This window comes from Hemibagrus wyckioides, linkage group LG22, assembly GCF_019097595.1.
Source record: "Hemibagrus wyckioides isolate EC202008001 linkage group LG22, SWU_Hwy_1.0, whole genome shotgun sequence".
Classification (NCBI taxonomy): Eukaryota; Metazoa; Chordata; class Actinopteri; order Siluriformes; family Bagridae; genus Hemibagrus; species Hemibagrus wyckioides.
The window spans coordinates 2,410,993-2,423,041 of NC_080731.1; positions in this window are offsets into that span (position 1 = coordinate 2,410,993).

A 12,049-nucleotide genomic window follows, 5' to 3' on the forward strand; every position below is an offset into this window, starting at 1 on the left:
AACAGGCTGAGGCTTACAACGGAAATTTCCAGAATGCCAAGCCCCCCCACCCTCATCACCCACCTGTGTCTCTGTGTGTCCCACACTGAGGAAGTTTGTCCCTGTGGAGACACCGTAGCTGTGTCTTCTGTTGTCTCCCAAACACTGAAATGCTTCTGACTCACACAAAACTACTGAAGAGTTTCCATCAGGGGCAAAAGAACCCAGAAACTTTTCCTTCACTCAGATCTCACCATCTCTGGAGCTTTCAGGGCGAGTTTCTCCTTCCTCAAGTGTCTTCACTGCAGCGTGAGGGCGGGGCTGAGATATACGACTATATGATAACGATATCTTGATATATTTCATCACAAAACACTTTTATTAAATCTTCTGTCAGAAGCCAGATTAGCGTTGGGTCAGTGAGATTTGTTTAACATCTGCAAACCTTTAGGCTGCTCTGAGGAATTAGCATCTTTAACCAGTAGCTGAAACGACACAAAATGGATGAGCAACTGATTTTAGCTCTTTATACACCGATAAAATTATGCCTAATATTATGTTGGTCCACCTTTTGCTGCCAAAACAGCCCTGACCCATGGATGCATGGACTCCACTAGATCTCTGAAGGTGTGCTGTGGTATCTGGCACCAAGATGTTAGCAGCATATCCTTTAAGTCCTGTAAGTTGCGAGGTGGGGCCCATCAGAACCAGCATTAACTTCTTCAGCAGTTTGAGCAACAGTAGCTCGTCTGTTGGATCGGATCACACGGGCCAGCCTTCTCTCCCCACGTGCATCAATGAGCCTTGACCGCCCATGACCCTGTGGTTCACCACTGTTCCTTCCTTGGACCACTTTTGATAGATACTGACCACTGCAGACCGGGAACACCCCACAAGAGCTGCAGTTTTGGAGATGCTCTGATCCAGTGGTCTAGCCATCACAATTTGGCCCTTCGTCAAACTCGCTCAAATCCTTACACTTGTCCATTTTTCCTGCTTCTAACACATCAACTTTGAGGAAAAATGTTCACTTACTGTCTAATATATCCCACCCACTAACAGGTGCCATGATGAGGAGATCATCAGTCTTATTCACTTCACCTGTCAGTAAGTTTACACACCCTCTGTTAAGACAAGGTATTTGCAATGTAGGTTTTTCTGATTGAAAAAATTTAACCTGCCATCAACGAAGTAATCCTAATGAACCCCAAGTACAGATCAGCTGTTTCTGTAGGAATTTCCTGTCATCTTCTATGCTTCATCCATCTGCTGAAGCCAAAGACCTGACAAAGCATGTACAGGATCTCATTGCCAAAAGCCGTCAAAACATTAGATATACTCTGGAACAGCGTGAAGGCCATCAAGTAGATAAAATGGAGTGGTGCTGTGACATCACCAAGAACAGGATGTCCCTCCAAAACTGACAATAGGACATGAAGGAAACTAATCAGGGAGGTTGCTGAGAGACTTTCAGCAAAATTATTCCTGCAGGAATATCTGGAAAGTTCTGAGCTCTCATTATTAGGTAGGAATTTCTGGGTTTAACTAAAAGCAGAGTTCTGGTACAAAACCAATAGAACTTCTCACCCATGGTGGCGACGGCACTGCATTATGTATAGCGTACATTGGATACAGTGGATATATAGATGCGTTATATCCACTGTAGAGTAGAATCTTAAATAACGCAACAGGGTTTAAGGGATTTGCAGCAATCAGTAACTCACATTTAGCACTTTAGCCAACGTAGCTCAGGCAGAATGCACTCTACATTTAAAAAACACCAAGTGTTATATGCTTAACACACACTGTGGGTTTGGATACTGTAGAAGACATCTTATCTTCAGTCATTGTGAGCCATTTCTATAAGACCTCATGTTACCTCATGAATAACTCAAGTAGATCCTGATCTAACTGCTGCTAGATAGCTGGGATAGATAAAGCAAGGATTTTACTATTGGTATCATCTGATACTTTTACCATTTATTATCTTTGCCAATAAAGCAATAAGCAATTAACCTTCAGGTGTTAGAGATGAATCCTAAAGAAAGGCTTGCAGGTAAAACCTCAACTCAAACACAACCTCAACCTCAACAAGGAGACAAATAACACTCAATTATTCAATACATACCCTCAAGAAACCATTTTTTACATTTATATTTACTAGACACCCTTATTCAGAGTGACAGTTTGTAAAACTGAGCAATCGCATGTTAAGGCTTGGTGGACCTGGGATTCAAACTCACAACCATCCAAGCAGTAGTCCAACACATTAACCACTGAGCTAACATTCAAAAATCCAAAGCCTACATCCCCTAAAGGTGTACGCATACTGGAATTTTGGCAACTCAAGTGGTTAGGGCTCTGGGTTGTTGATTGGGATTCAAGCCCCAGCACCGCCAAGCTGCCACTGTTGGGCCCTTGAGCAAGGCCCCCAACCCCCCCCTCGCTCCAGGGGCACCGCATCAAGCTGAAGAATGGGATATGTGTAGAAAGAACTTAACTTATTTTTAGCCAACAAGTGTGGAAAACAATTCTACAATCTCAGCCACATTTAAAGAGGGAAATGGTGAGATAAGAATCAGCAACGGTTCTATCAGGTTTCTAAGAGTGTACTAATAGCCATTACTATGATCCAAGAGCTTACTGAATTAGCAAAGCTAGGCAGAGCTAATTATCTTCTTTCTTGAACAACTACAGCCGCACTCTCAGGAATAAGATTAGCTCCAGCAGCCATTAAGGTTCTTGTCCTGTAATACTTAAACCGAGGGTCTCCCTGTCAGAGAGCACTCAAAGAAGAAAGCTAAGAACCCTTAAATACCCAAAGAACCCTTGAGAAACTCTTCTTTCTTATAGTGCACTTCATTTTTGGCCTTCAGATTCACAGAGCAGGTTCAACTTTATGAGAAAGTCGAGCAAGGCTCATAGTCAAGTCCAGAATGTTCTGCAGACAACAATGAAAGCCGCAAGAACCCCCTTGCATTCCTCCGGGGTTTGTTGGCGGGATTTTTTTTCCCTTTGAGCCTATAGCAGACGTTATCTACCCCCTCTGCTCTGTCTACCTCCCACTCTCTGTCTTTCTCCAACACCCCCTTCCTTTTCTCCTTCATTCCCTCACTCCAGTTCCATGAGGCAGGGATTCCCCTCCCCCGTTCTCTCTCTCTCTCTCTCTCTCTCTATCTCTCTCTCTAGCAGTATAGACCCCTTCACCTAGGCCTCCAGGAGCTGTGCTCCAGTTGTGGTTCCTTCTCGGTTCTCCTGTCGTTTTCTGGAGATGGATGGCGGAATGGGTTGGCTTGCATGATCACGTTGCCATATGCACTTTCCACAACAGAGGAGTTGAAAGTTTCAGCCCACTTTTTAATGTATACAATGAAAGATTTATTTCAGAACCCGTTTGAAGACGTTAATTAGTCTGATTGTAAGTCCATTTATATGCTTCAAGCAAAAGAAAATACAGTAAAAAAAAATGGACACCAAATTCTTCAGGGAGATCATTTTGAAGCCAAACTAGAGAAGTACTTAATGCTCATCAAGCTGTGTGAATTTATGGATAAAAAAAAACAAACAAGCCAAATCCCCAGTGTCTCACACTAAGTCAGCATAACTTCACCAACACATAAACACAGGGGTAATTCCCAAATGTAAAAATATATAAGACCACTAATGGGTTCTACCCCCATGAATTATGACCCCTAATCAGATGACGCACAGTCTCCTTGTGGTTCCTTCAAGTTGTGGGTCTGGTCCTTTGAGAAAACAAGCAATCATGGATGTAGCTCATGTACTTTGTGAAAATTTAGAAGTTTTCCATTTCAATTTTATTTCTTTAAGAATGGAGATTGTAGCTTTAGAGAACATGAGAAATATGGACCAAAGAGTTTGAGATTAATATTAGACTTATTTATTTGTATTTATCCCAAATGAGCAAACCAAGGCTCTTGAACTTCAATGCTTTGACCCTTATAAATGTATAAGAACATTAAGTTTCCAGCACCACTGAGGTTTGGTTCCTTAATAAAAATACATTTATATTTATGGCATTTGGCAGCTTCTTTTATCCAGAGTGACTGATAGAAATCTCCATTAATGATCGGTTCTGGTTCAGTATGCATTGTAGGCATCTCTAAATTGTCCATTGTGTGAGAATGTGTGTGATTGTGTCCTGCAGTGTGTTGCCACCTGGTTCTGGGTGTCTCCAGCCATGTGCCCTGAGTCCCCTGGGATAGACTCCAGGTTCCCTGTGACCCTGTGCAGGTCAGAAAATAGATGGATGGATGGATAGATTAGTGTCCAAGATTACTGTCCTGTCCTGTGATATCATATATTCAAAAACATCCTTTTATTATGTTTCCAGGTCTAGATTGATGATTACAATACACTTTGATACACAAGAAACCTGGCCTGGGCTGGAAAACGGTTATCTCAATCCAGTTTGATTTCTGAAATGTTAGCTAAACCCTGGTGCTGATGTATACCGACGACACATCGAGTTTCAATGGAAATGATGATGATGTTTCACTCTGACTCAGATGGATTGTTTCGCTCATCTGCCGAATCGTACACACACACAGTTTAACACTTCTGTGGTTTTCCGTCCACTGCAAAGGACGAAACCTCCAAAATAAAAAAATAATAGCAGAGGTTTTCATAGTGGTGCAGAATTTGGGGAATATTATGAAGCTTCTGAGTGTGTGTGTGTGTGTGTGTGTGTGGTGGGGGGGTTATTTATTTAGTTTATTTAGTGTCCCAGTCTGCCTGTTCACCTGAGGAGGACACAATAAAAGAGACAATAAAACACTTAGAGAGAACATAATGCACACTCGGCATTTAGCTGAGCGAAGCAAAAAAAAAAGGAAAGAAATAACAAGCCAGAATGGTCTAAAAATAGAAATATATAAGGTTTCCATGCCGCAGGAAGGAACAAAGGGAGACAGACAATCATTTGCTAAAGCTGAATCGCTGACGGTAAATACAAACTGGACCAAACAATAATCGAGAAGAACGATTTTACATTTAAAAATAATTTGATTTAATTGACATTTTAAGCAGTTTTGTGCTCCAAGAAGCAAACAATGCATACATTGTGATTTAGCCATTGATTTGTGAAAAAGAAAGGTTTTGGGTGAGACAGACTTCTGTTATTTTTAGCCACATTAACCTCAAAACTAAAGAAAGAAACAGAGGAACGAGGAAATTGTATAAATTGGATTTCTTGGCAAATTATTCTATTTAACAACTGAGCTAACATTTCTGCTCTTCTAATCTCAGAGTGTGTGTGTGTGTGTGTAGAACTTTGCCATCTCATTACCGGAGTTGCTAATCAGCACGAGTCGTCTGAGGATCCGCCGTCACTCTGATGAAGACTAATTACTCAGAAACTGGAGTTAAAACTCACCGAGATGCATCTTTAATTTAATTGCGTCAATTAACAAAACGATCGGTTCCTGACACTGAATGTCTGAATCGTTGCCTCAACGTGATTCTTTTCTTAAAAACAATTGATTTTTTCACAACACACACACACACACAAACAGGGCTGTAATTTAAAAAAAAAAAAGAAACAAAAACATTGCTCCTGTACCTCAAAGACATGTTACATAATCAACACAAAGCTAATTAGAGAAGTCGCTAATTATGGTGACGTAGAGCGGAGAGGCGCTGGTACGCTAACCGTGACTGAGCAGCAAACTTTGTTTTGAAAAAGTGATCGTTAAATCTCTTTCCCACACAGACAGCAGAGCCTGGGGCACTGTGACCTCTGATCTCTGCAAATAACAAACCCAAAGACATGCTTTTTCCCCCCTTTACCTGTCTGTCTGTGAGATAAATCCACTCCAAGGATGGAAGTTTTAATGTGATACACGGTGATACTGTTAGCTATAAGTATAGTTGTTAGCTATAACAACTATAGAAGCCTTCGCTGTGCTTATAGGTGCTTAACATAGCTAGCTAACTTATGCTTTTTACTTATTTCATCACCAAAACTGAGGGAAATGTTTAAATTCCTGTTGTTCATCCATATAAAAGACTTAACAGCTAGGTAGTAGCTAGCTAAAGCATTTTTCTTTCATAATGTACCAAGAAATCTGAAGTAAATGTTTTTTGTCATTACTCTGACTTTACATCGTCCATATTAAAGGTTTATGAGGCAAGTCCTAGCTCCCTTACGTAAACAGCTTACATTCCTTTTATTCAACCATATCCAGGTAAATGTTGACATTTCTAAAGTTTCTTCTTATTTTCCATAGTCACTGTTCCTTTACATTGTCCATATTAAAGGTTTATGAGGCAGAACCTTCTCCAGAACACATCTGAGGTAAATTTTGAAGTTCGTGACGGCTTCTGTTTTATTTTTTACAGTCAATGCACTTTTAATCATCCATATAAAAGACCTAACAGCTATGTAGTAGCTAGCTAAAGCATTTTTGTATTAGTTTACCAACAAATCTGAGGTAAATGTTGACATGTTTAATGTTTCTTCTCATTTTCCAGTCACTCTTCCTTTACAGTGCCCATATAAAAGATTTTGAGGTAAATCCTAGCTCCCAAACACTGCAGACATTTTAAAAAAATGCATAATTTTAGCAATACAGAACCTTTTCCTGGTAATTTACCAACACATCTGAAGGAAATTTTGAAGTTCATGACGGCTTCTGTCTTATTTTCACAGTCAATGTACTTTTACTCACCCTAACAGCTATGTAGTAGCTAGCTGAAGCATTTTTGTAGTAGTTTACCAACAAATCTGAGGTAAATGTTGACATTTTTAATGTTTCTTCTCATTGTCTCGAGTCACTCTGCCTTTACAGTGTCCATATAAAAGATTTATGAGGTAAATCCTAGCTCCCACATGGCACAGACTTTTTAATGAATGTATAATTTTAGCAATACAGAACATTTTCCTGGTAATTTACCAACACATCTGTGCTAAAACCTGACGTTCATGATGACTTCTGTCTTCATTTTCACAGCCAGTGTACTTTTAATCATCCATATAAAAGTCATAACAGCTATGTAGTAGCTAGCTAAAGCATTTTTCTAGTAATTTACCAACAAATCTGAGGTAAATGTTGACATTTCTGACACTTTGACTTCATTCTCGCAGTCATCTGACCTTTAAATTGTCCAAATAAAAAACATAAAAGCTAAGCCCTAAGCTAAGTCCCAGCTACTAATGAATGCTAGTTCAATAAATGTGTAATGTATTGATTAATAAGTAGGAAGAGGTTCTGAACTGCTAAAGTCTCCCCTGCTGTAACACACCTGATAAAGTCATGAGCAGAAAAATCATGAGGTCTGGAACTGAGTTCTTTCAGCGACAATGCGACGCACCCTGGGAACTTTTACACCGCTCGCCTTAAAGCTTTTGACATTCTCTCGTCGCACCAATCCTCTTATTAAAGTCTTGCCTTCTCCTTTCCCCTCGAGGGAAACCCAGCTACCATCTTAAGGGTCGGCTCAATTCTTTATCCGCTCAAGTTAAGTTTGTTAAATGAGCCCGTGGAGGATTGAAGCCTGAGGCTATTATTAAATTAACATCAGTGTCTTCAGGAGCAGAGCTTAAAGGAATAATTTGGTCCCAAAATAAATGCACAAGGTGCTTCTGAAATCTTGAAATCGCTGTTTCAGAGCTGCTTGTACACATCTCTTAGGATTATGGACACCAAATATTAGAATATATCTAGAAAAATAATATTTTTATAGTTTATCATTTTGGGAAAATTTCACAACTCATACATGTACTAATCTTTAGTGTTTATCTAAATAATTGATTTCTGAGATGGTCTATTTATATATTCTATATATTTTTTCCTTTTTCTTGTATTAATAATCTATTTTTTGTTTTTCAGCTTTTTGAAGACAAAGACAGTCGAAAACATTTCACTAATGTAGTCAAGTAATGTAGTCTTAGTGTAGTTCACTAAGGTTGTGTATGGGACGAATACAGTTAGAATTTTTCTCACCCCGGGAAACTATTTACTTTTTCAACCCTCATAAAGAATAAATGGTTAGCATGTAGACAAACATTGTAGCCAAACTCTGCGAGAAAATTTCTCACACTACTCGAAATACAAGGTGTATTTGAAGACCGATGATCATAAAATTTTTGTACGTTTTTTTCCCTCAACAGAAAAAACTCTATCAATAAAACCACTCCTTTACTGAGAAGATGAGACGAATCAGGTGGCAGGAAAAAAAAGTCATGAGACAGGACAAAGTGGAGGACGCTACTTGTGAAAGAGACTCCATTTTCATCTCCTTCTCCAGCTGTCAGCTAGCACGCCGTCCCATGAGGGGGGTCGAAGGGGTGGGACGGGGCTTGTTGCCACGGTGACAGGAGGCCACATGTCTTGAGGGCTTCTCTCCGGTCAAAAGGGCTCATTGTTCTGGCGCTAAGCCGCCTTCGCCCTCACTCACGCCCTCCCTCCCTCTGTCCGTCCGTCCCACTCTGGATGGGAACAAACAGTTAGTACAACCATTAGGACTCCAACGGTCTCACACACACACACACACACACACACACACACGTCTGCAGATGCCACCTCAGAGGGCACATGAGGCCAGACATCTCAGGGAAAATCCCACTCTGAACACAAGAAAATGTAGATTTTATGAATGAATCGAACCTCGCTGAGGTCATTTATTTAGTATAAAATAAAAAACAAGTTTACATTATTATTCTCAAGATTAAAGAGTCTTATTCTATACACACATTTCTAAAAACCTGCCTTATGGTAAAGGGTTCAAGTCTCAGACTCTCGAACATCTTTCTTTCCACTAGATGTCGCTATTCTACAACGCCGAAAAAACCCAACCTTCATTTCAAACGTCTCTTCCGTCCACTAGATGGCAGTGTCACTCTGCCTCAGAAAAGTGCAGTGAATTTGATCGTTCATTAAACCCATCCTTCATCCAGCAAGGAATTCATTTAATCCCCTGCTCCTTCTCAGCACTGCAGTGCATTATGGGTATCAGGGTTCATCTTCATAGCTCGTGGGATTTTAGAACAAGCACCAGATTCTCTTCACTCTGGTTTCAGACGTGATAAAGAACACTTTCTCAAAATAGCATAAGGAGTTTTTTAAGACCTGAGGGTTTTTTTTCCACCAAACTTTGAGTCACAATGATGATGCACGGTGTTGACAGTCATGTACGCGCGCTCAGAAGGTCCTCAGGACGTCCAGAGAGCCACTGGTCAGTTCCTCGAGCGGTTCCTTCTCAGCTCTGTGTTCGGTTACGGCTTTCTTACAATAAAAAATCTACCTGATATTAAGCAGTTAGTTAATTCTGCTCTGTGTCCAGTGGAACAGTAGGTGAAGCTGAATGACTGAAACTGGAGACTCCTTCCATGTAATAAAGAAATGTTTTTTGTTACTTTTTTAAAATCCATTAAAAATGCAATGTGTCCACTATACAAATCCCTGTGTAAGCTGTTACCATAGAAATGACAATAGAATGACAAATTACAACCAGCGCATTAATATAACCCCTTCTGACCAATCAGGAGGCTGGTTGCTTAGCAAAAGACACCCAATCAGAAATTGAACAGCACTTCATCCTCGTATCAGGTGAAAACCAGGAAGTAGCTGAACACTGAAACAAAAACGGCTCGATGGATAGTGTCAGGCGGAGAAACACCGAACATCACGGAAGTGTTCACCGTAGCGAGGAGGAAATACCCCACGCAAGTCGGATATCAAAGAACGGATGAGCGTCTGGACGACTAGATGAGGAAAAAAGACGACAAAGCTGTGAAAGATAACCGAGCACAGACCTGAACTTTACTGTGGTTCTCACTGATGAAAGCGAAAGCGACGCTGGATTTATCCAATCAGGATTGTCAGTGCCAAAAATATGCAAATAAGCAGAAGGTTAATCCAGGGTTTAGGAATGTAGAGCGTGAAACATCAACTGATGGAGATCCAGGTTTCAGTGTTCACCCCAGGGGAAAGTAGGAGCAGTGTGGGGCAGTGGTAGCTCAAGTGGATAAGGCTCTGGGTCGTTGGGGTTCAAGCCACAGCACTACCAAGCTGCCACTGTTGGGGCCCTTGAGCAAGGCCCTTAAACCTCCAGGGATGCTATATCATGGCTGACCCTGTGCTTTGACCCCAACCCCCAAGGATGGGATATGTGAAGAAAGAATTTCACTGTGCAGTAATGTATATGTGACAAATAAAGGCTTAACTTAAACCTCTAACTACACAATCCCAGGATTCTGTTTAACCGAGTTCACTAGGACCCAGAGGGTGGGAAAAACCCTTCTTGAGTCCATTCCCTAGACACTTCAGGTCAAGAAGCGTTCACTGCATTTTTACAGAAGGTAGACTTCATCATTGTTTTTTTTTTCTGCTCAGACAGACACTTTGTGCTAATAACAACCGCAGAATGACGCGTCGCTGTCAGGAGGAGACGCTGAAACAGCTCATAGAGACGTCTCCAGCGCCGCGTCCTGTACCTCGCTCCAGAAAAAGCCTTCACAGCTTAAAAAAAAAAAAACTCCAGCAGCAATTTTAACTCCTGTTCAATGAGCAGAAAATACTTTTCTTTTACTTCAAGTCAAATGGAATTTTGCCTTAAGTGGTGAGCTGTGACAATTGCAGTGTGAAAAATGACTGAAGGCAATCAGCAGCAGGGGTTTACATGTGTTAAAGCTCTCAAAGAGCGACGCTGCCGCTAGAATCCAGAAGCTAGAAGTCAATTACAGGACACTTTTAACACAATGCCACTGGAAGAGCCGGAAACGCTTTTCTCTGAGGAGCTTCAGATGCTCCTGTGGTGTTAATGCTCCAGAGCTTGTGTAATGACCTACTGACCACACACCATGACACAACACACACTTCTGAAAGAGTTTATTCACGTTTCAGTGGACAGTTAGACCAATAATAATGGAATAATTGGAAAGCTAATGTGTGAAAATTTCTGTTCTCTGAAATTTTATTCCTCTGGCTAAATCTTCGTTGCCATTTTCAGCGAAGAATCACAAAAATAAAATCCATCCTCAAGATTTTCTTGAGCTCTTGACGTAACACACATATTTAGGATTCCTGTGGCGTCTTTAATGCTACCAGCTCCCGCTAGATAACGCTCTGAAAAGCTCTCGAAGATCCTGAAGCTCACAGCCAGAAAAGTGCACCAAAGACATCAGAGGCTCTGCAGCTCAGACAGAACCTGATATAAGAAACCTTTAAAGAACCTTCAGCTTCCTGATAATCATCAGTTTCCATCACTTCTCTCACTGCTAATGTGTTTGAGATGCTGCTCGCTAGAAGTTATAGCCGTTACAGGAAAACCCCAAGCTCTGAATCTCCGATGTTGGAGACAGAGTGCGGAGGTCTTCATGTCTTGTGCCGGGTCGCAGTAGCAGAACCTCAGGAACCTGTTTCAACAAGACGTCAGAAGTTCTGAATGCTGCTGCAGCTTCAGTGGCTCACGGTGTGTTCAAGTTCTTCTGGGAAGTCGTAATTACGACTTCAGGTGCAGAGAAGGAGATTCTCTTGAATAACTATAAACAAATACAGCAAGGTTTTTACTCTACTTCAGGAAAATGAAGAACAAAAAGGTGCATCAGTTGTTTTTTTTTTAAAATGTTTATAAGCGATTTACGAAGCCGCTGTGATCTTTATCCTTACATATTTTATCATAAATGCGTGACGTTGTCGTATCTTGTGTATCAGGTCATTTGTTTTGTTGTGAATTTTAAAAAAGAAAGCCTCCCGGGACGAGAAAACATTCAATTTCAGAAATTTGCCGTCATCTACAGCTAGTGAGTACTGCAGACAGTACTGTAGATGCAGACAGACAGATAGGGAGAGAGAGACAGCTAGATAGAGAGACAAACAGATAGACAGACAGGGAGAAAGACAGGCAGACAGAAAGAGTGAGAGAGAGACAGATAGACAGAGAGAGAGACAAACAGAGAAAGAGAGAGACAGATGGAGATTGAGACAGAGAGACAGATACACAGACAGAGAGAGGCAGACAGTAAGACAGAGTGAGAGAGAGCGGCAGACAGAATGAGAGAGTAGTAAAGGCTGAAATACACAACCTACAGTCGTGACTTCTACATTCT